Source organism: Panthera onca, chromosome A2, assembly GCF_046562875.1.
Source record: "Panthera onca isolate mPanOnc1 chromosome A2, mPanOnc1 haplotype 2, whole genome shotgun sequence".
Classification (NCBI taxonomy): domain Eukaryota; kingdom Metazoa; phylum Chordata; class Mammalia; order Carnivora; family Felidae; genus Panthera; species Panthera onca.
In genome coordinates this window covers 27,074,477-27,102,088 of record NC_138340.1, presented here as the reverse complement: position 1 = coordinate 27,102,088, position 27,612 = coordinate 27,074,477, and the positions used below count along the sequence as shown (strand labels likewise).

At 39.4% G+C, this 27,612-nt stretch overlaps 1 long non-coding RNA gene across 5 annotated transcripts in view; it reads right to left on the bottom strand.

The window, feature by feature from the left end:
- LOC132678708 (uncharacterized) overlaps window positions 1-27,612 on the bottom strand; it is a 234,296-nt gene that overhangs the window by 18,697 nt on the left and 187,987 nt on the right. For all 5 annotated transcript variants that reach the window (XR_014137260.1, XR_014137258.1, XR_014137256.1 and 2 more), the window contains one exon: window positions 7,120-7,253. This is a non-coding gene — a long non-coding RNA (uncharacterized LOC132678708). The remainder of the gene's footprint in view (window positions 1-7,119; window positions 7,254-27,612) is intronic.

Genomic DNA, 27,612 nt, shown 5'->3' with positions numbered 1-27,612 from the left:
AAGCAAAGCAGAAAACCAACCTGGAGCTAATCTCATGAGGTTGTTGTAAGGTTTAAATGAGAGATGTGGGAAATATATATATAAAGAAATATATAAAGATTTTATCTATAATGGTTTGTGTAGCAGGCACCAAGTACGCATTAATTGATAGGTAGCAATAGTAGCAGCTGCAACCATGATATAAGGAATATGATTTGTAATGAAGTAGAAACATCAATGAAGCATCATTGGCAGCACACAGGCAGGAGAAACCTATTTAAACTAGAAAATCTGTAATGATATTTCATAATATCCAGTCTTCCCTGTCTCAGTAAATGCTAAATCCATTTGCACAGGCCAAAAATCTCAGTATTATCTTTGGCTTTTCTTTCTGTCATACCTCAGGCTCAACCATCAGCAAGTCCTGCTGGCTCTGTCTTCAAATGCATTTAGAATTCATCCACTTGCTCCCTACTTCCCCCACTACCCACCTCCTTCAAACACCATTTCTCATCTGGATTCTTCAGTGGCCCCCAAGCTGGTCTCCCTGCTTCTGCCCTTTCCTCCAATCATCTGCTCTCAAAGCAGCAGTGACAAGGGTCCTTTTGAAATGATAGATCGGGCCTCCTGGGTGCCTCAGTCTGTTAAGCATCTGACTCTTGATTTCAGCTCAAGTCATGATCTCATGGTCATGATATTGAGCCCCATGTTGGATTCTTTTGCTGATAGCAAGGAGCCTGTGTTTGGTGTTCTCTCTCTCCCTCTCTCTCTTCTCTGCCCCTGCTCATACTCTCTCTCAAAATAAATAAACTTTAAGATAGATAGATGATAGATAGATAGATAGATAGATAGATAGACAGATAAATGATAGAATGTTAGCTCACATTCTCCACTGCTCAGAATCTTCCAAAGGTGTCCCTGTATTACAAAGAATAAAACTCTAGGTCCTTATGGTGCCTGCCAGACCCTCACGATTTGGTCTCTTGCTCTGTGTCTGTCCATATTCCCCATCACTCTCCTCCTCTCTAATTCTGTTCCTGACATGCTAATTTTCATGTTTCTCGATCATATCAGCATGCTCCTGCCTCAGTCCTTTGCATTTTCTGTTTGTGTTAGTTTGAGCCCTCCAAGAAGCAGATGCCAAGATGAAATTAGCAATGCAAGAAATGTATTGAGGGGAAATGTGGGGAAAAGATAAGGGAATGGGTGGGGAGAAGATGGAAAGGGCCTTTGACCACAGTGCCGATCTGACACCTATAATGGGGAGCGTAAGGAAAGAGGATTGCATAGGTAGGTTTCACACTGCAGTGCAGTCCTAATGGGGGTTCTGGCAGGCCAGTGGGGTGTCTATGAGCCACCGTTGCCTGTGGGAGGTGGAATAGTCCTGAATTAGAACCCCATTCTGCTCAGTTACTAGCTAGGGGAGAGACTTGGGGAAGTATGGCCTCCATGTGAATGTGGTGGTGGGTTCAGAGGGTGGTGGCAAGACTGTATTTAACTACATTCCCCAGCAGGGGACCTATGTCCACCACACTGCTCCCTCTACCTAGAATGATTTTTTACCAGATAGCAGCATGGTGACCTCCTTACTTCCTTTAGGTCTCTGTTCAAATATTGCCTTATCAGTGAGGCTCCCCTGACTACCCAAATAAAGCAATACCCCCACCCTGCCACTCCCTAGCCAACTAACCCTGGTTTATTTTTCTCCATAGTGTGTCTCTCCATCTGACATATTATATATTATATAATAACTTGTTTGTTTTCTCTCCTCCTACTAGAATGTAAGCTTCATGAAGGCATAAATTTGTTTTGTTTACTGCCATATTCCCAGTGTTTAGAATAACACAAATAATATATGATACATAGAATTTGGCCAATACATATGCTTTTAATAAATGAATTTTAAAAGACACAGGTTAACTTCATTGTTGTACATGCATTTAAGTTTCCTGCTGACTTTAGAACCTGATCTCCACATATAATCTTATTCAACCCTCCAACCAATAACAATAAACAAAACTATTAATACGTATTCAAGGCATAAAGGCTTAATGTTTAAACATAATGAAATAAACTATATAGTGAGGCAGAATATATTCTGCTTTAGAATTCTCCATGTATCTACATTTACTGTCTGAAGTTTGCAAACTATCTTAAGGACCCAGAAATCTCTATGTAGAATCTTACTTTATTCCTTGCTTAATATACTTTAGTGGTTCCCAAAGTTTAATGTGCAAAATCACTTTTTAGGATTTTATACATAAGCCATGCATCTAATACCTATGGGAAATACAATCAATTTTCAAAGATAATTTTGACATCTCCTATCCTATTTGAAGGGTAGGTTTCCTAGAAGCAGACCCTGACATGAAGATTTATGTGAAAATGATTTAATAGAAAGTATTCCCTGGAGAAACTGGAGGGTCAATGGGGGAGTGGGATTGTGAAGAAAAGGAGGAGGTCAACCAAAGGTCAGGTATCAAGGAAACTCCCACGGAAAGTGGCCTAACCATGCAGAGATTTCTAGAGATAGTAGAGATTGCTCCTCAGAGTTATTCTTAGAGTACTGCATTCCTGCACAACTCAGCCATCAGTGAGGGGATGTAAATTCCCAAATACATTAGCTCTTGGAACATTCTAGAAAAATAGGCAGTGGCCTGTAGGAAGGTCCTCCAAAGAGAGATCCCGGTGCTGGATATTAGAAGTGAAAGCACAGGGGGAACCAGAGTGCATGAATATGGCAAGGAGATGGGAAGTGATGTAGTAAATAAATTGAAGGCATATGGGTGGAGCACTGATGTTGCCTGCTGCACTTGCTGACTACCTATTTGTCTCTCTGGGTACAGTTCCAGAAGAAAAAAAAGGTGAGGGGGATGGTATGCTTATAGTAAAACTAGTCATCATTAAACTTGGAATATATTTTTCAGGTTTTCGTTTTCATTTGTTATCCATGAGTATTTATATTTATGTGCAATGGAATTTCCTTAAATCTCCTGGTATACTGATCCAAACATTGTGCTTGAGGTCACATCTCATTGTCTTTTCATGGAGGACTGTGTTACAAAACTGTGGAGCCACACTAATCTGGTGTGCCTCCTCTCCTCCACTCAGTTGCTGATATTAAACATAACATCCTGCTATCATTGATCTCAGCCAACTACTTTGGACTATGAAAACTTCTGAACAACTGCTCAACTCTGAACCATATGGCAGGGTCAAACATGTTAGCCAGGTTAGGTCAAATGTTGGTGCCACTCTCTACACTTGAAATTCTGTTCACAGTAGCTTCGTTATAGGAGATGGAAGAATAAAGCCATACTGAATATTATAGAACATGAAACAAACAATGCCACTTGAGGCTAAAGAATAGCATTCAGTAAGTGACCTCAAAAAACATGATAATTTCTGAAAGCTTCATTATTATTATTATTATTATTGCTATTATTATTCTAACTGAGCTAACTAGATTCTTTCAAACTTCCTTTCTGCAATAGAAGTCCACTATTCAACAATTCTGTGGGACATGCTCCAAGTCACTGCTCTATAATTCTATAGGAGATTCCTCTATAATGGCCTCTGTATGGGGGAGTTCCTGTGGTCTTCTCAAGGCCTGTGACAATTTTGCCACTGTCTAAACTAACATCACAAAAAGATGAAAATTGGCAGTTGTTTGGTGCCAGGTACCAGGCTAAGTACACAGATTAGTTCATGTAATCTCCATAATGATATTGTAAGTTGGTATTACTATATGCTTTTTATAGATAATGAACTTGAGGTTCAGAGAGATAAAATAAATTATATAGTCACATAGCTAGTAAATATAAAGTCAGAATTCAAACCCAAAAAAGCTTGATTCTTTCCACTTTGCTTATAAAATGGAAACAATTTCTAGAATAGGAGTTATTCCCAGGAAGCAACACTAAACCTCAATCAAGGAATATTTCTTATCTTAGTTATCTCAGGCTGCTATAACAACATATCATAGACTGAGTGGCATATAAACATAAATTTATTTCTCATAGTTCTGGAGGTTAGAAGTCTGAGATCAGGGTGCCAGCATTGTAGAGTGGGAGCTCTCTCCCTGGTAGCAGACCTCTTGCTGTGTCTTCACATGGCAGAATGGATGAGAGAGCTGTCTAGGTGAACTAATCCCATTCCTGAGGGTTCCACTCTCATGACCTAATTATCTCCCAAAGGCCTCACCTCCCAATACCATCCCATTGGGGGTTAGCATTTTAACATACGAATTTTGAAGGACAAACACATTCATTCCATAACATTTCCTGTCCCAGGAAAAAGAACTGATGACATGTACCTGGCTGGTTTTCTCTGCACAACTGATTGCTATATGTTCTCCAAAGCCCCCCTCCTTGGGGGATGGAAGTGTTTATACTCCGGTTATACTGTGCCTTTCTCACCATTGCATATTGTGTAGGGGAGGGAATAAATAGTTTTTTTCTGTAGTTCACAAGTTTTCATATCAATAATAATTTGTACTCAAGGAACTATACTCAATGATTCACACACAAGGAGACTCACAAACCCAAATCTGATTCCAGTGAAGCAATCCTTGACACCCAATATTGCAATATGATATAATTTGGCTGGGCATTTTGGGAAAGAGTGAGTGTATTTTGCATGTGGGAGGATTGTAAATAATTCATGTCCAGAGAATGAAATGTGATAGATTAAAGATTGCCACAAATTTTTTGAGCAGTAATCCTCTTCCCTTAGAATCTCAGCTGGCTTCAGTGGCTTGCTCAAATAATTAAATGCAACATAAGGGACATTCTGAGTCTTCCAAGATTAGGTCATAAGAAGGCTTGCAGCTTGTACCTCTTAGAATGTTTACTCTGAGTGAAGTCAGCCAACAAATAAGAAATCTGACTATTCTGAGACTGCCTTGCTCTTCAAGCTTGACATATGGAAAAGCCTTGAAAAGAGAGAGGGAGATAGGGAGAGGGGGAGAGAGAGAGAGAGAGAGAGATGGCTGACCAAATACCAAATATGGGACTGAAGGAGCTCTCTTGAACATTCCAACTCCACCAGACACAACATGTAGAAAAGGCAAGGAACTCAGCCTATAGCTAGAACCCTGGGCATATAACTCCAGTGGGGCTGTCTCAACCATCTCTTGCCTTTTGAGTAGCCCAGCTGAGACTCCAGTCATCAGGATGCAGATAAGCAACCCTCACTATGCCTATCCCAAGTTTATAATCCACAAAACTGTGAGCATAACAAAATGATGGTTGTTTTCTATCACTAAGGGTTCTTTTTGGAGGGGTTGGAGTTGTTAGACAGCAATGGGTAATTGGAACGTACTGTTCTAAGGACTCCCTAAGGGAAGTGACTGAGTTGCTCAATCACTAGTTGTTTGCAATGGTCATTTTATTAAAATCAGCAGTATGTTCAATATCATTCATTATTAATCTTATCATTAGAGTAATGCAAGTTTATTGGAAAATGTCCATTAACTGATGAATGTATAAAGAAGATGTAATACACACACGCACACACACACACACACACACACACACACACACGGAACACTACTTGGCCATGAAAAGAATGAACTCTTGCCATTTGTAACAACAAGTATGGAACTAGAGGGTATTATGCTAAGCTAAATAAGTCAGAGAAAGACAAATATATGATTTCACTCATATGTGGAATTTGAGAAACAACAGATAACATAGGGGAAGGGAAGGAAGAGAAGATAAAAACAGAGGTGGGGCGAACCATAAGAGACTCTTAAATACAGAGAAAAAACTGAGGGTTGCTGGAGGGGAGGTAGCTGGGGAGATGTAAATGGTGATTAAGGAGGGCACTTTTTGGAATGAGCACTGGGTGTCATATGTAAGAGATGAATCACTGGGTTCTACTCCTAAAGCCAAGACTACACTGTATTTTAACTAACTTGAATTTAAATTTAAAAAAATAAGAGAGGAGCCAAGATGGCAGAACAGCATGGAAGTTTTTCTTATGTTTTTCATCCATTAAATACAGCCAGATCAACACTAAACCATCCTTCACACCTAGAAAATTGATTTGAGGATGAACACAACAATCTGTAAAACCTGAACCACAGAACTCAACAGGTATGTGGCACGGAGAGGTGAAATGGGGGAGAGAGAAGCCGCAGAGGACAGGGAGCTGTTTTTGCTTGCAGAGAGAGGACAGAGACAGGTGGAGAGTGTGGGAAAAGCACCCCCCCCAAAAGCAGTATGAGATAAAGTGGAAAAGTGGAAACATCTGCAAGGACTGAACGAAAAAGGGAGAAAGGTGAAAGAATAGAGTTTAAATTCCATTAAGACTTTATAAACAGGGGGAGCACAGAGTCTGAAACTCTGCAGCTCAATACCTTGTGGTGTTCTGGTGAGAAGGGTGAATCCCCAGGAGCGGAGTGAACTCCAGGGGTCCTTGGGCCACACGAGGAGAGGCGGCTCCCCTGCTGGGAGGACATTTGGTAGAGGCTGTGCAGCAGCCCCACAGGCAAAGGCCCCAGTGGACCCTGGGGAACAACTACATTCACTGGTGCTAGAACAAGGCCATTAAGGGTGAAGCCTGGTGCCAGATGTGTGTTGTGATTTTGCATAATCCTTAAAACACTGCTCCTATAGGATCGTGCAAACTTTTTCTGGGGCGTACTGGCACCCAGCCACAGTCTCTGGGCATCAGCAACAGCATGGTCCTGCGAATGTTCTTGGGTGCAGCCGGCACTGGCCATTGCTCAGTGAGACCGTCCTACAGAGGGGCAGAACAGGTCAAAGCCGTGGTCCCTCAGAAGTAAGGGGTTGGGAAAAACAGCCACATCTGAGATAAAACTCAGTCAGGAAGGTGCTGCCTGACAACCTGATGGCTTGGTCATGGGCAGTGTAAAAGCAGGGAGTGGATGGAAGCCAGAGACTAAAGATGGGTGCACGATTGCTGCTCAGGGAGAACAGAGTTCCGATGCTATAGACTGGGTAGCTGGGTGATGCCATTTTCACCCCTCCCGCATATATGCAAACAAACTTACAAGCACCACAACAATCCACCCCAGTAAGCTAAGCAGCACCATCTAGTGGGGAATGAAGCCATTACACTAAGACCCGCCCACTGGACCAACCTCGCTCTTGAGGAACACCACAAGTCTCTCACCTGCTTAGTTTATGTACTATAAAGTGCTTCATACTTTGACTTCTAGGAGAAAAAGATGTAATTTCAATCGTGTTTCAGTCTCTTCGCTGGTCCATCTATTCAATTTTTTTTTCTTTTACGTTTCTTTTCTTTTTCTTGAATACAAAAAGAAAAAATTTATTTTTATTTTCAATTTTTGTTAAAAATATTTTTCTTTAATTGTTCTACTACATTTTTTACTTTTCTGTAAATTTTTTAAACTCTATTTTACTTCCATTGTTTCATTTTACTCTATCTCATTGTATTCATTTTTCAAATTTTCAAGCATTTTCTTTTTTTTTCTTTTTCCTTTTATTTCTTTAATCTATAAGCCCCTTTCAACACCCAGACCAAAACATGCCTAGGATCTAGCATCATTATTTGATTTGTGTGTGTGTGTGTTGTTTTTAATTTTTAATTTTAATTTTTTTATTTTAATTTTTTTACCTCATTAATTCCTTTTCTTCCTTCAAAATGATGAAACAAAGGAATTCACCCCAAAACAAAGAGCAGGAAGAAACGACAGCCAGGGACTTAACCAGCATAGATACAAGAAAGATGTATGAACCAGAATTTAGAATCGGGATAATAAGAATACTAGCTGGGGTCGAAAATAGATTAGAATCCCTTTCTGCGGAGATAAAAGAAGTAAAAGCTAGTTGGGATGAAATAAAAAATGCTATAACAGAGCTGCAATCTCAAATGGTGCCACCAGAACAACGATGGATGAGGCAGAGCAGTGAATCAGTGATAGGGGAGGAAAAACTATGGAGAATAAGGAAGCAGGAAAAAAGGACACTAAAGCCAAAGAGCACGATTTGAGAATTAGAGAAATCAGTAACTCATTAAAAAGGAACAACATCAGAATCATAGAAGTCCCAGAAGATGAAGAGAGAGAAAAAGGGGTAGAAGGGTTATGTGAGCAAATCAGAGTAGAAAACTTTCCTAACCTGGGGAAAGACACAGACATCACACTCCAGGAAGCACAGAGGACTCCCATTAGATTCAACAAAAACCGAACATCACCAAGGCACACCATAGTCAAATTGACACCAAGTCAAATTCACAAAATACTCAGGCAAGGAAAGAACCATGAAAGCAGTAAGGGGGGAAAAAAAGTCCTAAACCTACAAGGGAAGACAGATCAGGTTTGCAGCAGACCTATCCACAGAAACTTGGCAGGCCAGAAAAGAGTGGCAGGATATATTCAATGTGCTGAATCAGCAAAATATGCAGCCAAGGACTCTTTATCCAGCAGGCTGTCATTCAAAATAGAAGGAGAGATAAAAAGTTTCCCAGATAAAAAAACTAAAGGAGTTTGTGACCATTAAACAAGCCCTGCAAGAAATTATAAGGGGGACTCTCTAAGTGGAGAAAAGATGAAAAAAAAAAAAAAAAAGACCAAAAGCAACAAAGACTAGAAAGGACAAAAGAACACCACCAGACACTCCAACTCCATAAGAAACATAATGGCAATAAATTAATATCTTTCAGTACTTACTCTAAACGTCAATGGACTAAATGCTCCAATCAAAAGACATAGGATAACAGAATGGATAAGAAAAAAAGATCCATCTATATGCTCTTTACAAGAGACCCATTTTAGTCTTAAACACACCTTCAGATTGAAAGTAAGGGGATGGAGAACCATCTATCATGCTAATGGTCGACAAAAGAAAGCCAGAGTAGCCACACTTATATCAGACAATCTATACTTTAAAATAAAGACTGCAACAAGAGATGAATAAGGGTATTTTATCATAATTAAAGGGTCTGCCCACCAAGAAGACCTAACAATTATAAACATTTATGCTCCAAATGTGAAAGCACCCAAATATACATATCAATTAATCACAAACATAAAGAAACCAGTTGATCGCTTCTCGGCCTTTTGGCTAAGATCCAGTGAAGAAACCAGTTGATAATAATACCATAATAGTAGGGGACTTCAACACCCCACTTACAACAATAGACAGATCTTCTAATCAGAAAATAAACAAGGAAACAATGGTTTTGCATGACACACTGGACCAGATGGACTTAACAGATATATTCAGAACCTTTCATCCTAAAGCAGCAGAATATACATTCTTCTCCAGTGCACATGGAACATTCTCCAGAATTGATCGCATACTGGGACACAAATCAGTCTTCAACAAGTACAAAAAGATTGAGATCATGCTTGCATATTTTCAGACCACAATGCTATGAAACTTGAAATCAACCACAAGAAAAAATTTGGAAAGGTAACAAATACTTGAAGACTAAAGAACATCCTATTAAAGAATGAATGGACTAACCAAGAAGTTAGAGGAAATTAAAAAGTACACGGAAGCCAATGAAAATAATAACACCACAACCCCAAACCTCTGGGATGCAGCAAAGGTGGTCATAAGAGGAAAGTATATAGCAATCCATGCCTTCCTAAAGAAGGAGGAAAGATCTCAGATACACAACGTAAACTTACGCCTTAAAGAGCTGGGAAAAGAACAGAAAATAAAACCCAAAACCAGCAGAAGACAGGAAATAATAAAGAATAGAAATCAATGCTATTGAAACCAAAAAAAAACACAGTAGACCAGATCAATGAAACCAGAAGCTGGTTCTTCGAAAGAATTAACAAAATTGGCAAACCACTAGCCAGTTTGATCAAAAAGAAAAAGGAAAGGACCTAAATAAAAAAAATCAAGAATGGAACAGGAGAGATCACCACCAACACAGCAGAAATAAAAAAAAATAGTAAGAGCATATTATGAGCAATTATACACCAATAAATGGGCAATCTGGAAGAAATGGAAAATTCCTAGAAACATATATACTACTAAAACTGAAACAGGAAGAAATAGAAAATTTGATCAGACCCATAATTAGTAAAGAAATAAAATTAGTAATCAAAAATATCCCCAAAAAACAAGAGTCCGGGGCTAGATGGCTTTCCAGGGGAATTCTAACAAACATTTATGGAAGAGTTAACACCTATTCTCTTGAAGCTGTTCCAAAAAATAGAAATGGAAGGAAAACTTCCAAATCGTTTCTATGAACCCAGCATTACCTTGATTCCAAAACCAAAGACCCCACTAAAAAGGAGAACTATAGACCAATTTCCCTGATGCAAGACATGGATGCAAAAATCCTCGACAAGATATTAGCCAACCAGATCCAACAATACATTAAAAAAATTATTCACTACAACCAAGTGGGATTTATACCTGGGATGCAGGGCTAGTTCAATATCCACAAAACAATCAATGTGATTCATCACAAACAATAAAAGAAAGGACAAGAACCACATGATCCTCTCAATAGATGCGGAGAAAACATTTGAAAAAATACAACATCCTTTCTTGATAAAAAAAAAAAAACTCAAGAAAGTAGGGATAGAAGGATCATACCTCGAGATCATAAAAGCCATATACGAAAGACTCAACACTAATATCATCCTCAATGGGGAAACTGAGAGCTTTCCCCCTAAGGTCAGGAACAAGACAGGGATGTCCACTCTCACCATTATTATCCAACATAGTATTGGAAGTTTTAGCTTCAGCAATCAGACAACACAAAGAAACAAAAGACATGCAAATCACACAGGAGGAGGTCAAACTTTCATTCTTCTCAGATGACATGATACTCTATATGGAAAACCCAAAAGATTCCACCAAAAAACCTGCTAGAACTGATCCATGAATTCGGCAAAGTCTCAGGATATAAAATCATCGCAAAGAAATCTGCTGCATTCCTATACACCAACAATGAAGAAACAGAAAGGGAAATCAAAGACTCAATCCCACTTACAATTGTACCAAAAACCATAAAATACCTAGGAATAAATCTAACCAAAGAGGTGAAAAAAATCTATACACTGAAAACTACAGAAAGCTTATGAAAGAAATTGAAGAAGACACAAAAAAAATGGAAAAATATTCCATGCTCCTGAATAGAAAGAACAAATATTTTTAAAATGTCAATACTACCTAAAGCAATCTACATATTCAATGCAATACCTATCAAAATAACACCGCATTCTTCACAAAGTTACAACAAACTATCTTAAAATTTGTATGGAACCAGAAAAGACCCCGAATAGCCAAAGCAATCTTGAAAAAGAAAACCAAAGCAGGAGGCATTACAATCCTGGACTTCAAGCTGTATTAAAAAGCTGTAATTATCAAGACAGTATGGTACTGGCACAAAAAGAAATACTCATCAATGGAACATAAAAAAGAACCCAGAAATGGACCCACAAACGTATGGCCAACTAATCTTTGTTTTTTTTTTGTTTTTTTTTTTTTGTTTGTTTTGTTTTTTTTTATTTTATTTTTTAATATATGAAATTTACTGTCAAATTGGTTTCCATACAACACCCAGTGCTCATCCCAAAAGGTGCCCTCCTCAATACCCATCACCCACCCTGCCCTCCCTCCCACCCTGCCCTCCCTCCCACCCCCCATCAACCCTCAGTTTGTTCTCAGTTTTTAACAGTCTCTAATGCTTTGGCTCTCTCCCACTCTAACCTCTTTTTTTTTTTTTTTTTTTTTTTTTCCTTCCCCTCCCCCATGGGTTTCTGTTATGTTTCTCAGGATCCACATAAGAGTGAAACCATATGGTATCTGTCTTTCTCTGTATGGCTTATTTCACTTAGCATCACACTCTCCAGTTCCATCCATGTTGCTACAAAAGGCCATATTTCATTTTTTCTCATTGCCACGTAGTATTCCATTGTGTATATAAACCACAATTTCTTTATCCATTCATCAGTTGATGGACATTTAGGCTCTTTCCATAATTTGGCTATTGTTGAGAGTGCCGCTATAAACATTGGGGTACAGGTGCCCCTATGCATCAGTACTCCTGTATCCCTTGGATAAATTCCTAGCAGTGCTATTGCTGGGTCATAGGGTAGGTCTATTTTTAATTTTCTGAGGAACCTCCACACTGCTTTCCAGAGCGGCTGCACCAATTTGCATTCCCACCAACAGTGCAAGAGGGTTCCTGTTTCTCCACATCCTCTCCAGCATCTATAGTCTCCTGATTTCTTCATTTTGGCCACTCTGACTGGCGTGAGGTGGTATCTGAGTGTGGTTTTGATTTGTAGTTCCCTGATAAGGAGCGACGTTGAACATCTTTTCATGTGCCTGTTGGCCATCCGGATGTCTTCTTTAGAGAAGTGTCTATTCATGTTTTCTGCCCATTTCTTCACTGGGTTATTTGTTTTTCGGGTGTGGAGTTTGATGAGCTCTTTATAGATTTTGGATACTAGCCCTTTGTCCGATGTGTCATTTGCAAATATCTTTTCCCATTCCGTTGGTTGCCTTTTAGTTTTGTTTGGCCAACTAATCTTTGACAAAGCAGGAAAGAATATACAATGGATTAAAGACAGTCTCTTCAGCAACTGGTGCTGGGAAAACTGGACAGCAACATTCAGGAAAATGAACCTGGACTACTTTCTTACACCATACACAAAAATAAACTCAAAATGGATGAAAGACCTCAATGTAAGACAGGAAAGCCATCAAAATCCTTGAGGAGAAAGCAAGCAAAAACCTCTTTGACCTTGGCTGCAGCAATTTCTTACTAAATACGTCTCCAGAGGCAAGGGAAAGAAAAGCAAAAATGAACTACTGGGGCCTCATCAAAATCAAAAGCTTCTGCACAGCGAAGGAAACAATCAGCAAAACTAAAAAGCAACCGACAGAATGGGAGATGTTTGCAAACGACATAACAGATAAAGGGTTAATATCCAAAATCTGTTAAGAACTTAACAAACCCAACACCCAAAAAAACAAATAATCCAGTGAGGAAATGGGCAAAAGACATGAATAGACACTTCTCCAAAGAAGACATCCAGATGGCCAACAGGCACATGAAAAAATGTTCAACATCACTCATTATCAGGGAAATACAAATCAAAACCACAATAAGATACCACCTCACACCTGTCAGAATGGCTAACATTAACAACTCAGGCAACAACAGATGTTGGCGAGGATGCGGAGAAAGAGGATCTCTTTTGCACTGCTGGTGGGAATGCAAACTGGTGCAGCCACTCTGGAAAACAATATGGAGGTTCCTCAAAAAATTAAAAATAGAACTACCCTATGACCCAGCAATTGCACTACTAGGTATTTATCCAAGGGATACAAGTATGCTGTTTCGAAGGGGCATATGCACCCCAATGTTTATAGCAGCACTATCAACAATAGCTAAAATATGGAAAGAGCCCAAATGTCCACTGATGGATGAAAGGATAAAGATGTGACATATATATACAATGGAGTATTACTCGGTAATCAAAAAGAATGAAATCTTGTCATTTGCAACTAGGTAGATGGAATTAGAGGGTATTATGCTAAGTGAAATTAGTCAGTCAGAGAAAGACAAATATCATATGACTTCACTCATTAGAGGACTTTAAAACACAGAACAGATGAACCCAAGGGAAGGGAAGCAAAAATAATATAAAAACAGGGAGGGGACAAACATAAGAGACTCTTAAATATAGAGAACAGAGGGTTACTGAAGGGGTTGTGTGTGTGGGGGGATGTGCTAAATGGTAAGGGGCATTAACGAATCTACTCCTGAAATCATTGTTGCACTATATGCTAACTAACTTGGATGTAAATTTAAAAAACTTAAAAATGTTTTCAAAAAAGAACAATAAATAATATAATCCAAGTTGGTAAAACTGTTTGCTATTACAAAAAAAAGCATAATGAGAAAATAAACATGAAATTGTGATAATATTGAGAATAAAGCTATGATAAACAAATAAATTAATACATTTAAAAAATAAAAGTATAAAAAAGATAATTAAAGTCACCTATAATTCTACCATCCAGAGATATATTTACATTTTAAAGTATGTGTGTATTAGAATGACACTCAGTATATGTAACCTGCATAAAAGCATTCCCAAATTAAAGGCTTACAATAATTTTATGATTGGTCACAAGTCTGTGGGTCAACTGGGTGATTCTGCAGGCAACTGGTGGGTCAGCTGTGAACAGGTTGGTTGGTTTACGGAGCCAAAGCTGTGATGTCTCTACTCCATGTTGTCTCTCATCCTTGAGGAGGTTAGCCCAAGCTTTCTCACATGGACATCTTAGGACAGCAAAAGCTTGAGAAGATTAACTGCAATATCCCCTGAAGCCCATAATGTCATCACTTCTGCCCCATTCTACTGGTCAAAGAAAGCCGAAGGGTAGAAAAAGTGACTCCAACTCTTGACAGGAACAGCAGCCAATTCACATGGCAAAAATGCATGTATGCAAGGATAAGAGGAATCTGTGGCTATTATTATTATTATCATTATTATCATTATTACTTTATTACTATCTACAACACTATACTTGAAATTTTCTATTCATACTTTTATAAACTGTTATGCTTGGAAAATATAATCAAAACACTCTGGGTAAGTACTCTCTGTCCATAATCCTCTAAGAAAGACTGTTATTATGTCTCAGATAGATGAGTTCTTGTCTCAATATTGGGAATAGAGTTTTTTTTTTTCTAAGGAAAAAACTCCTTGCAGCTCTCTAGGCCAATTTTTTTGAATGAACAGGTCAATTAATTCATTTTTCTTTTCTCCTTCCCCAAACTGATGAGTTATTTAACTGTCCTGAGATAATACTATCTAAGAATCTCATAGAGGCACATGGTCACCACCTGCAGGGCTTTCTGATTCTCTGAACTGGATAACTGAATGATGTAACAATAGAGACAGGGTCATTGGACCTCAAGATGACCTTTGTTGCCATATTATGATTGAGCATTCATCTCAATGGTTTATAAGTACCCTAAACTGTGGTACAAAGGTCACTAAGGCTTATTTCTGAGAGAAATGGTTTATCTCTGTCCTGCTTTGGGCAAAAACATCCCATGAGTTGAGGTTATTCACCCTGAATAAATTAAATCCCAGGGATACATAAAGGTTAAATGAAAAAGTCAGGATAAGGTGATCTAAGTAATTGGATCAGTTTGAGAAACACCTGGGAAGTGAGGGGAGAACTGTATCCCTTTCCTCAGCCATAATGTGGACTTCTATTGTCTGTGGACATAGCTATTAATCAAACAGGTTATTTTTAGAATATCCTAGAAATGAAAGTGCCCTTCTGGGTTGTTATTGTCCTCTCTTAGGTCAATGATACATGACAGACTTATCATGAAGTTTGTTGAGGAAAAAAAAATCTACCATGTTCTTTTTGTCTTGAAGCACAGAAATTTCAACCAGGGTAAGAGCCATACTCCGTCACAACTCCTTCAGCAACCTTCTTGATTGAATGCCTTATTTTGACAGCCTGCATTATGCCCATTTTGATGTGACATGGTCTAGTAGCCTGGTATTAAATGGCAATCGGAGAAAGAGGTGGTGGAGAAAAGTGATTACCAGTCTGCACCCTGGCAGGAACTGATCTGGTTTCAGGTTCCTGCTCAGCCACTTACCACTAGCTGTGTGGGCTTGAGTAAGTGAATTCACCTATTGAGCTTTGGTTTGCCAATTTGTGGCATGGCAATAGGTTGGACAGAGAAGTGAATGGGAGAATGCAAGCAAAGCCTTTGGCACAGTGTCTGGCACATGGCAAGTACTGAATAAATCTGTAAGCCATGGTGGTGTCAAAGAAGTAAGCCCACTTTAGTGCCATGGACTTCGGTCCCAGGGCTGTTAGTAGGACAGAAAACAACAGCAGTGGAGGCTTTTCTTCACCTTAATGAGAGGGATGTGCTACACTCATTACAGGGATAGAGGACATGACATGACCCACACTGGAGCTACATGTGCGGAATAGCTAGGTGCACTGTAATGAGTTTAACCAAGTTTGTGGAATGCTAAGCCCCGGTAACTATAGAAATTTATCATTCTCTCTGGATGCATATAATAAAACTTGAAAATAGGGAAATTGAACAAACCCCAATACCACTTATTAAAATTCAGAAAAACAAACCAAGTCTAGGTATTAGACCTCTGAGGAATCTAGTTAACATCAGAAGTTATTTTTCCTCATTTCTCAAAATATTCGCTTTCCCTCATAGGCAAAGGAATGCTGTGCTGGCTGCTACTAACCAAACAGAGGTTTCAGGCACTGACTTCAGCAGGCTCCCTCTCCTTCCCCAATCAACCGTGAAGAAAAGATAGATTTCACTAATCACAGGGCAATTAATAACTCATATTTACTGAGACTCAAAACAATGTACTGAAACGTAAACATGTTTTATGTAGTTTTGCAAAGGGCGCTGTTATTTTAGTGAATTCTAACTCATTTTCCCTCAGTTCATTCATCACATCTTATGCATATGTACAGTTCTAATCTGGGAATATATTCAGCCGACTGTAACTATATCTCTCAGGTACTATTCTCCTGTGTGGCTCCTTGACTTTAAAATGATGGTATAGTATCTTCTAGGCCTAGACTCACCCTGGGGTTCCCAATTTGCATCCTGGTATCACAACAATGACATCTTTGGAGATTTGAACTGGTGTATGATGTTATGGTCCAGCTTGGCTAAATGATATTTTAACAAAATTTTTAAAGAGAAAAAAGAGATTAAAATCATGAGTATAGTGTAAGGAGATTCCCAGCTTGCATGGAAATCCTACAGGATATGAAATACACAGCAGATGTCCAGTGGTTATGAGGAAGCCTTGGTGCAGGGAAATTTCATAGAAGAAAACTAGGGTACTAATGGTGAACTACTGTCTTCTTCAGGCAGTCATGAATGACAGCATTTGGGGGGCTTCACCATCAGACTGTAGTAGAGGCCACCTAAGCTACCTCCTTACCAAACATGTAGTGGATTTCTTTCCATGGTACATACACATCTCTAGTTTTATAAAGTAAATCAATGGGGAAACGGGATTTACTTTATACAATGTACTTTACTGGTAGCTCCTTGGAACACACCTATTCCATAAAAGTAAAGGATAGCCGTCCTCTCCAAACTTCAAGAGAGATGTGGGTCAAACTCCGTGAGTTACAATACGGTCAGAAGGTTTAACACTCCTAGAAAACAATCTAGAGCCTTAATGATGACAAATACTCCAGCTCATTTCTCATAAATGCTGAGGCTGGAAATGCTGTCAGCCAGCGTGGCAACCCCTACATGGGGTACAGAAGTAAGACTCATGGTACATGCTTCCAGCAAACATTTCATCAACGATGTCCAGCCTACTCAGCAAGCCATTTCTTTGCTCACTGATCTGTATCCTATTTGCCATGTAGACCCAGCAAAACAAACATTTTCAGTGACACGATTGCAAATGTTTCTGTCACATAGACCCATGGCAAACAATCTCCAGTTTGGATTTATTCTTGGCAGGCAGGGCTCTGCTCTAGAAGCCTATAAGGATTCCTCTTACTGTTCACATCTCAGAGGGTGTCTGTCCTGGAAAACACATGTGATTTCTACCACAGCAAAAACAGCAGTATGGGATCCTCCTGAGAACCAATGTCTCACCTAAAATATTCATGGTTCATATTCCCAAAGGCTGATAGAGCAGTGCCTCAACTAATGACATTTCCCCTGGTACACAATCAAAAACATGAGGTCCCAGGGATATGGTAAGAATGCCTCACTCTTCTGAATTGTTATTAATCTTCAGTATTTCACTGCTAGTGAGATATATCTTTTAATAAAAACATATGAAACCATGAAAAAATTATTCTAGCTCATTTTATGAACTGATCTGATCCTACTACTCATAAATTATGGATGGTTACATCCTGTGGCATTTTAGTTCTGCTCACTTTATAATTTAGTCTGACATTTGGATAGCCCAGGCCCTTCTGCATTAAAGTACTGTTGAATCACTTAATTATAACCATTATATCTTTGGGGAAAATGTGTACCTGTAATGACTTGCCACTGTTAAGTGGTCAATCGAAGACAGTGAAAGTAAGTTTTTGATACAAAGAAAGAAGAGTTACCCTAGTTAAAAAGAATGGTCTAAAGTTAAAATACTTTGGGTGGCAAATTATAGAAACCTATTCAGAATGCTTTGAGCACAATAATGGTAACTAACCGGGAGTATCCAGTGTGTGTCCTTGAACCCAGAAGCAGCAAGCTAGCCAGGCTTGGGGAACTAAAGTCCAGAATCTATAAGCCAGTGGGAACCAAAGTAATGAGCCTCAGCATCTCTCAGTTTCTCTTTCTCTCCTTGGATCATGTGATTTCTCATCTTACATGAGATCCTTACTGTGCATCTGCTTTATTTATCTGTTTCCTTGCCAATCAGTATTTTCAATTTCCCCACTTACAGCATGGAAATGGTTGTTGCAACTCCACAGCTTCAGTACCACCCAGCTCCAGAGAGATAACTGATCCCAAATTCCAAGAGAATCTGACTGAGCCAGATTGGTCCAAGTGTTTACCCTTGCCCTAATCGACTGTGGCTGTTTCATCAATGAAATGTATAAAGCTCAAGCCCAGTTAATCATGAACCTTTTGGGGTTACCACAGAAAAATATCTACGTTTAAGGATGAAGCATGAGGCCTGTATAGTTAGCGAATGAAGTGGTAGAATTTTGAGGTTGGAAAAGCTATTAGAAATTATATGGATACTATAATTTATAAATTATATGGATTTATATATTTATAAATATATATATTTATATATAAATTATATATAAATATATATGTTATATATATTTATATATATATTTTATATATATAAATTATATATACAAATATATATAATTATATATAAATATATATTATATATAACTATATGTATTATATATTTATATATATAAATATATTTATAAATTATATGGATTTATATATTTATAAATTATATAAATTATATGGATACTATAAAACTATGGATACTCCCACTGATACAGAAATCTACTAACAGCTCAGCTCTCTGGTGGGAAGCCACCTGAGTGTTCTCAGCCCGAATACTTTTTATGATTGAGTGCCGACTTTTAGCAGAGGCTCATTCTACTAGCAGGCAGATTTCATCTTCAGCCAAGTCTTACTTACATTGAACAGAAATTACCCTAATATCTCTCCATATGCTCAGGTCTGCTCCTTGAAACTCACAAAAGAGTTCAATTCTAGCTTCCCTATGGCAAATACCTAAAGATGGCTGTTCTGTCATAGGTCCTTGTCTCCAAGGATGACATTTCCACACTCCCCCAAGCATTCCTTTAGATGATATCATCCTCACAGCTCTTCTCTCCACGCTCTCTGGTTTGCCAAGGACCCTCGATGTATGAATATAATCATATAAAATTTGTAGAACATCCAAGAGTATGTTGCCTAATTCTCACTCTTACTAATTCTCACCTAGATGCAATATTTCTATTAACATGGCCGAAAACCTGTGTGAGCCCTCTCAACAACACACTTTGGTGTAGAATTAAAGAGTCCAGATCTCCTGGGCTCAACATGCTGTCTCCTCCCTTTACTAGCTTAATGGCTTTAGGCAAATAATCTCTTCATGACTCAGTTTCCTTACCTGTAAAGGAAGAATATGCACAGTGCCTACTCCAAGCAGTTGTAAGAATTGTATAATAATGTGTGTAAAGAGCTGAAAATAGCACTTGACACATGGTAATTGCTCAATCAATGTCAGTCATTAGTTTGGAATCAACTAAATACCATTGTCTTTTATGTGACTTTTTAAAGTGGTTCAATTTCATCATGAATGTCTTGATCATTTGTTCAGTCTACAGTACCTTTTTGTGTCCTGATTGTCTCATTCAACAAATTAGATATCCTTCTTAGGCTTATGTTATCCACAAATTTGATAATCACGGCCTACTTATCTTCAAGATAATGAAAATATTGAGTAAGATAGAACCAAGGAGAGAATTTGAGGCATCCACAGAGTGTTCTTAAATTACAAAATGCTTTCCTGACTTCTGATTTGAGTTAAGTATCATTAGTCCTGTTTTTCAGATGAAGAAATTAAGACCCCAAATTGTAAAAGTGCTTGTTTAAGGACACAAAAATAATAAGTGATTAAGCCAAAACTGAAACCTAAGACTCCTTGTTACCTCAGTGTTCTTCATACACACTTGATCAAACAGCTAAAAACGCATATCAACTTTATCTTCCACATTTTCAAAAATCTTCTCCATAGGGCATAAAGGATACTGAGCAAGAACGCCAACTTGGGAATGAGACAAATGCATTTTGGAATCTCTCAGTTCCACTACTGAGTCAATGAGATGACTCTGAAGACATTATTTAAAATCCCTGTGGCTCAGTGTTCTCATTTGTAAAATGGGTACAATAATAATACCTACCTCATAGGTTTTCTGTAGGATGGTATGAAGTCATATATGTGAAGTGCTCATCACAGTGCCTGTGCATTCACTATATGGTAGTTGTGATAATTCACATTCTTAATAATATTATCCATGAGAGATTATCAAATAGCTTACAAAAGGCACAGGTATTACTTCTTTTGGTATCATTCTGATTAAACAGCTTACTTTAAAATTAAATAACAACAACAACAAAAACCCTCGAAAGTCAGTCCTTAGGGAGAGTGAGGTTTTTGGGTTACAATACCACAATTTTCAAAGCTATATCCCTAAATTCTCCGAAAGTTAAATAGTGTCCACTTTTAGAGACAGAAGACTGCTTGAATTTGTAATTTACAATTCCTCTCCTCACACCAGTTCTATAACCAAGATTTCAAAACTAATGAGGTTTAATCATCCCAATTATATTATTATTATTATTATTATTATTATTATTATTATTGATCCAATAGGCTGAACTGCGATGCTGTAGTATGGTTTCAAATAGTGTGATGACCAGATCAGATCATAGTTTTGATGCAGAGTTGTTCCATGACTGAAGCTGTTCCCCAACTTCACTCATCCCATACATGTGGTCCCTGGCCACTAGCTGTAAGGGCAACTAGTAAAAAAAAAAAAAGTGTGGATGTTAGCAGTTCCCATCCCCACTAACTGAAAATACAAATCCAAAGCATGTTATTACCAATTGTGGGTCTCTGGCACCAACTGGACACCCAACAACAGTGGATGACAAAGGACTCACTGTTCCCTTTTGTCTGTATCTTAAGAAATGGAAAAAAAAAAAACAACCTCATTAACAGAAACAAATTGCCTAGATACACTGTGAGAACCAAGGAGCTCATATTCATCCCAATATTCATTATATAGATTGTATGTGAGAAAGGAGTAAGCCCAGAGTAAGACCTTAAGGAGACATCTTAAGGAGAAATAATAACTACTTTTATTTGCATATGTGCTTTTACTTCTGCCTTATGTCTGAAAAGTGATTATCATTTGACAGAAATAAAATTGTAATAGCAAGAATATAAATTTAATGTGAGATTCAAACACAATTTTAATATTTATTTTGTGGAGATAAACAGTAGCAGCACATCTGAATATAAAATGTATTATAAATCAAGCCAAGGACTCACAAACTAATCCCATTTTAAATGTATTTATTCAATGTGGCAGAGAATGAGGCAGTGTCAATAATTTGGCACCAAGGGCTTCCCCTGCAGGAGTGGGAAGGAAGTCCTTGAGAACATCATTATTCTACTTCCATGTGCAGACTGTGCCCTAGAGGATCCTTGAAAAATGAAGCTGATTCTTGGGGCTTCAGCTATGAAGGGGTCTGGAGACAGAAATGACAAGAAGGAGGAGATATTTTGTAATCTGAGAGTCTTTTTCAGGGGCTGCTCTCTGTAGATGAGATTAAAAACCAGCCTGCCCCTGAGCAGATGAAGACACGGGTGACCCCAACCACTAAAGACCACCAATATCTAAGGGAGACTCAAGTGGGTATGGCGAAGAGTCAGTTCCAAGGGAAGCAAATTATATCAATGTCCTCATGTCACAGACAGGAAAAAAATGTAACTACAGTGAATGAAAAGGCAAGATCCACCCCAGGCAGTCCAGAATGAGTTTTTGGACTGGATTGGCTCCTGCCAGAGCCTCTTCCAACAACCAAGGCTCCACTTCTGTGAGTGAATCTTTGCAAGACATGAAGTTGCCATTCTCTATCTTAGCTTCAGGTGTCTTTCCTTCCTAGGAAGCAACCTCCTATTTGGTATGCATTTTACTTTATTTCTCTTTTTTATTCCCCCCCTTCTAGTTTCAGAAAAAAAATGCCTGTTTTCTTCACTATTATATCCCTAGACTCTACAAGAGTGCCTGGCAACTGGCAAGTAACTTTTTAGTAAATATTTGCAAAGTGATGAGCAAATTCTCTACCTATGATACCTAGAGAGGAATATCTTAAGCCAGGGATGATGTATCTGCTATAATTGTGTCAGGAGTGATCAGGCACCAGTGACTTCCAGGGCAGGGTAGATCCAGGCTCACTGGAAGCGTGCCACCTGGCTCTGCAGCCAGCCAAGAGTGGGCCATCAGGCCCCTACCACTCCCATTATCCACCCTTTGGAACAACTACAGTGAATACAACTCCAGTCACATGTTGGATTGGAATGGGGGGTGGGGAGGTGGGGGTTAGGCATCTGCAATTTTTAAATATTCCTGGGTGATTCTGATATGGGGCCATGGCTGAGAGCCGCTGAGCTACCTGCTTCTTGGGAATTTGGCCAATCCTGGCAACAGGCCCTGTTTGAGATTGGAAGAGAGGCAACTGGGTGGAGAGGAAGCCTCTAGACCAGACCTTGCTCAGAGATTCAGGCCAGTCCACTTGGCTGCACAAGGGGCCACCCATGCCCTTGGCAGTCATTGAATCGCTGCTCTGCCTCTGTGTGCACCCCACGTGCCTTCCGCTTTGCACAACATTCACTGTTTCATAACTGCAAAGTCGGGGATTTCTTACTGCTAACTGAGAATAAGAAAAGAACATTTCTTCAGAAGTTCTTGATTTATGGTAAACCAGATGTAAACCTCAGGAAGAATTAATCTCATGTGTGCAGTGAAAATTTTTGTACAAACTCACAAAATGTCCAAGAAAAGTAAATAATGAGTGTCTAATTTCCCTCTGTATAATTTGGATAATAATACAGCTCTCAGATTATAACAGTGCTTGGGTAAACATAATGATATCTTATTTGCCACAAATTCCCTTAGTTTAGTTAACCAGTTACTTTTCTAATGCCTCAGGTATCATTAAAGCCATCCTGTAATAAATGTTCGATCACTATGTTGTACACCTGAAGCTAATATATTTTCAATTATACTTTGATAAAAAAGAAACCATCCTCACTTAAGGATACACAGATGCATATTATAACAAAGCTCCAAATTTAACCCCAGATACCTAATAAATGTATAAAAGGGAAAAAATTATCTATTCCTAATATGCTATTTAATTACAAGGTTTGAGAAATAATACATGCTAATAATGAAATTAAAGGCTTTAAGATCTAATTTGATTACACTCTGTGAACATTGGTTATAACTTGACTTGCAGCTAAATTTATCAAGATGACTTCCCCATTCGCATGGGACTAAAGGCAATTTTCAAGCAAGAAGCTAGAATCATGGTGGATTGTTAGTGTTGGATAACTTTTATCAACCAGCACCTCGCGCTCTGGACCTATTAGTTGGTAACAAGCATATACCAAGCTAACATCATGCCCATAAAGAGTGCCATTAGCTTCCTGTATATAAGACAAAGGTGTCTAATGGACCAATATCACACACTTTCCCACAGCAGCAGGGCTTTTTTACAATGCGTTATTATGCTAATAGATTGTAAAAGAGTATACAGGAACGTGGCTTTAATGTATTTACCCCTGTAGACAAGGAGGGGGAAAATGCTTTGCAAGCAATTATCATGACTTATTACACTATCTAAAAAACAATTACTGTAGACTCATGTGTTTCAGTTTTCTAAGTTTATTACCGTTAGCACACACAGGGTGAAAATAATTGAGCAAGCCACTCAAAATTGTGCTTACAAACATAACACCTTGAGTAAGGGGATGTGAATATATGTTCATCCAGCCCCTCCCTGGACACCCCTCCCCCCCTATTGTTTCCCTACTCCAGAAAGGACTTTTCTTCTTGAATGCACCAAGTACTTTTAAGGAAGGGATTGAACAATGGCTGTAATTTAGAATGCAATTAGGTGAGCCACTTTTCCTTTTTTTACCTCCAATTACCCACAGCAACCTGCACACAGCTACCACCACCGCCTTCTTTCAGCCCCAGCTGTTATTCTTGAATATCAGATCAGGGCAATGTAACTCAGCCACAGAAGCTGAGTCTGAGAGAGGTCCCCAGAGGAATTTGGCTAAACCAAAGCACTTCTCACCCCTTCTGCCTTGCTGACAACATCTGTTAGACTGGTTCCCTGGGGCCTTATGCATCTTCATTGAAAACTCTCCACAGACTTAAAGTTCACAATAACTAGTCCGCCAACTCTCTTTTCTGGTATGTCTCAAAAATGTGTGCCCAATGAAAAGGAATTGACACTGCTACAGTGGACTAAATGAACAGAGTCTTTTCAAAACCCAAGTCTGACCATGTCCTCCTCCTCCACTTTCCTTAAAACCTCTCATTATGGTCTGCAAACCCTGCATGATCTGGTCTCTGCTCACCTCTAGCCTTTTCTTACACCAAGTCCCTCAATCTCTTATACCACAGGGCCTTCACACATGCTGTTTCTGCTAGCTCATAAAACTCGTCACTCACCCCCTGCATCTAGTTAACTTCAGACTTCAACTTCCTCTGACCTCCCTAATTAGAGAGATTCCTCTCTCTACCTTCCTTCCTGCCCATGTTTTTCTCTCAGGATGCCACATTCCTCTCCTCTAAAGCCCTTCCCACATTTGCAAATTTAACTCTTATTTGTGTGCTTATTTGTTTAACATTGGTTTCCCACATCAGACTCCAGACTCCATGAAGGCAGTAATCCGTCTACTTTATTTGCCATTATATCCCCACTAGAACAGTGTCCGGCACAAAATCAGTTCTCAATAAATATTTCTGAATGGATAAACATATGAACAAAGTTAGAAAGGTAAAAATAAATATCATGTATGCAGGAACCAGAATCCCTAACATTGAGTGTGTGTACTGGGGCCTGGTGAGAGAGAGACTGGCATAGAAAATGTAGAATCAATTGTAGTGGTCATTGACAATACAAGATAAATTATAACAATTTAGAAGGAAAAAATCAACAGAAATGAGAGAATATGGAGGATTTTGGAGACAGAAAGCCCAGAAACTAGGTGAAAAATCAAGTTTTAAATTGTGTGTATGCTGGGCAGGTGGTAATCAGCAGTGTCCAATATAGCATGAACCAAGAATATCTCAGGAAAGAGCAGAGAATTTGAGTGGGAGGTAACAGAGACAGATAGACTACAGTTTTCAGTGGAATATTGGGGATGGGTGCTAGATGTAAGGTGCAAGGTGTAAGAGGAAAAGTAGGGAAACGAAAATATTTGGTATGAATGGAGAGACAGAAGTCAACCAACATTTGCCAGTTGCAGCATTATGTGAAGTGCTTCCAGATGGAAGAGTTGGATCTGTGTGAGAGGGGAGACAGAGAAGTCCGTGGGGAGGGTGGCAGGCAAGCAGTGAGAAGACTGGAAAGAGCCTATGTGGCCAGGAAGCAGGCAGGTAGCAAGGTCCCCCAGGAAACCACAGGAGGCAGATCACCGACAGGAAGATTAGCTGTGGGGAGAGGCGGGCTGCCTCCCAGGAAAGTACTAGCAAGGAAAAGGAACAGAAAGAAGCAACAAAGAGGTGGCGAGAAGCAAAGAGGAAACGATGGGGCAGCTGTGATGTAGCCTCAGTCTGTCCCAGGAAGGAAGGAGCAAAGACTTCGCCCGTAAGCCTTGTCTGGGGAAGGGAAAGCCATGGCATGTTCCCAAGAAAGGAAACTTGGGGCACAGGCTTTGCACACTCCGTTCTGCAAAAAGCGGAAGGGAAAGCAACCTCTCCCACTCGAGTTAGGAAGGCAGAGGCCTATTCTAGGGCAGGGGAAGAGAAGAACTTTTACAAGTTGTGTGTTTGGAAGAAGTGCCAGTTGCCACAAGGGTGCTGAATTCCCCTGGAAGATCACTCTCAGCCATCTGTTAGCGACAGGGCTGAGCATTAGTAACGAGGACAGCGACCCGGCTGCCTGAGGAGACGCTGCACATCTCCGCTGCGGTATCGGGGGCTTTCGCCAGGACGTGTCAATTTGGCAACCTCGCTCTAATGAAATGATGGATGGCCAGGCTGAGAAAGAGAACCACGGTCTCGGCTCTGAAAGGCCTGGCCATCTGAGCAAGGCCCCCACGGCTCTCCTCAGGTGGAACCGCCATCACCAGGGAGCACGAGGAAAGGAGGGCACACATGGCGGAGCCACACACAAGTTGGCTGCTTTGGAAAGGAGAGTTGAGGGGAAGAAGAATTACTACTGACAGCCCCAGAGTTTTTTCCAAACATACTTTTAATTGATGAACCCATTATATCCTTTCTAAAGGCATTTTTAAAACCTAATAAATGACTGCTTACTACGGAGCACAATACAATCCCTTACAAGTTAAGCTGTTCTCGTGAATCACTTGTAATTACTGGGCATTTTCAGGCCCAGGGGATGTATAACTATATTATTGTATTCCTGTGATTTTATGAAGTCAAGACAAGGAAACAAATCATGGTAACTGAATTAATCTCTTCACCAAGAGCTCATAATAATCAGCAGAAAACTTAAAAATCCCATAAACCAAAAAAAAAAAAAAAAAAGAAAAAAGAAAAAGAAAGAAATCACTATTAAATCATCAGGTCTTTTTCTAACTACTACTTGGTTTGTTTACTCCCAAAAGGGGAGAGTAAAAGGGGAGAAGATGGGAAGGGTAGGGAGAAAAGGATGGGAGGAAAGGGATGAGAGCCAGACAGAGGGGGAGAAGGGACAGAGGGAGAGAGAAAAGGGAGAAGGGAGAAGCCAACAGGGGGAGGGGAAGAAGAGGGAGGGGTAGGAGGAGGGAAGGAGGAAGGAAAGAAAGAGAGGCAGGAAATCATATTGGTTTCCTAAGACTGCTGTAACAAACTGCCACAAATTTAGTGGCTTAAAACAACACAAATTTATTTTCTTACAGATCTGGAGGTCAGAAGCCTAAATCAAAGTGTTGGCAAGATTGTCCTCCTTCTGGAGACTTCATGGGGAGAATCTGCTTCCTTGTCTTTTCCAGCCTCTACCAGCCACCTGCATTCCCTGGCTCATGGCCTTTTCCTCCATCTTCGAAGTACATCACTCCAACCTCTGCTCCATTTGTCCCATCTCCTCCTCCTGCCTTTGACCTTCTTGTCTCCCTCTTATGACAAGCCTGGTGGTTGCAGGTAATCCAGGAGAATTGCCCCATGCCAAGATTATTAACTTAATCGCATCTGTAAAATCTGTTTTGCCACATAAGTCATGTTCCAGGGAGTAAAGATGTGGACCTCTTGGCAGAGGGCATTAATTAGCCTGCTACAGGCATTTAAAGAAAGAAGAGGAGGGAGTTCCAACTGAATGTGAAAGTTAGGGACCTCTATGCCATTTTGATTTCAAATGACCTTCAAGTCATGTTGTAAG